Here is a 961-nt window from a genome sequence, read left to right on the forward strand (position 1 = left end):
AACTTGCCTCAAGGCAAAATACAATACCAACTAGTTTGTTTTATTTTTAACTTCCCATTGGGTAAGTTAGAGTCATCGCAAAAAAAATCGAATAAAAATCGACACAGATATAATTTTTCTAAATATTGTCTCATTTGATTTAGAATGACTTGAAATGTCGAGATAACATAAAATCAGTAAATCGGATTTTTTCGCGAAAACTAACTTCTTCTTCGGGAAGTTAAAAATCGTGTTTTATGTGTTATGTCATGTTTAGTTTCTGGAAAATATGATCACTACTAAATTAGAAAAAATAATATATATATTATGAAGTTGTGTATCATGTACTCATTTACGCCCAACGCTGTTTCTTTAAGCAGAACTTGAAAATGGAATGTTAGAAGTTAGATGTCACCGCATCGTATACCTGGGTCACGTTAACCTGTAATCGCCGCACAAACCTGAAAGGATTTTGCTTGTTTCGGTCGAAACGTCGTTTGGGCAAGATCATACTTCACAAGATCATTTCTGTAGTAGATCTTCACAATCTCTTCACTCAAACGTGGAGTTGATGCGACCTCGACGATGAGTCGTAGCATCGCACCCTGAGCGTGAGAAAGGTGATCGAACTTCATTTGGAGTTTGATCATCATCGATGACCGTTCGCCAAAATCCCTGGTGGATTCTGGTCATGGGTGTGATGCTTACTGAGAGGTCTCTTTAAAATTTATTATCTTGTGCGTTCCAAAAACAACACCAACGAATTGGCGTTCCTTATAACTAGAATAATTCATGTTCACAAGAATGATAGAAGACGTTCGGGAACAGTAAAAGTTTCAGCAAGATACAAAAATGAACAGTCATTAACTTCCCGTAGGACAAAAAAAAAAATGCAAATGAAATTTTGATATATCTATACGTTTCAAAGTTCCTGAACATTTTGGCATACCTTACAAAAAATGGATGTATGTGTGTGTGTGTG

At 35.8% G+C, this 961-nt stretch overlaps 1 non-coding gene across 1 annotated transcript; it reads left to right on the forward strand.

The window, feature by feature from the left end:
- The first annotated feature begins 482 nt into the window (after positions 1 to 482).
- On the forward strand, positions 483 to 695 carry LOC113383817. The gene has a single exon (XR_003367784.1). It is a non-coding gene; the product is annotated as a small nucleolar RNA U3 (small nucleolar RNA).
- The last annotated feature ends 266 nt before the right edge of the window (positions 696 to 961 follow it).

The sequence above is a fragment of the Ctenocephalides felis genome, unplaced genomic scaffold (genome assembly GCF_003426905.1).
Source record: "Ctenocephalides felis isolate EL2017-DRISC unplaced genomic scaffold, ASM342690v1 CF-g0.4_SCAFFOLD_03570, whole genome shotgun sequence".
NCBI lineage: Eukaryota > Metazoa > Arthropoda > Insecta > Siphonaptera > Pulicidae > Ctenocephalides > Ctenocephalides felis.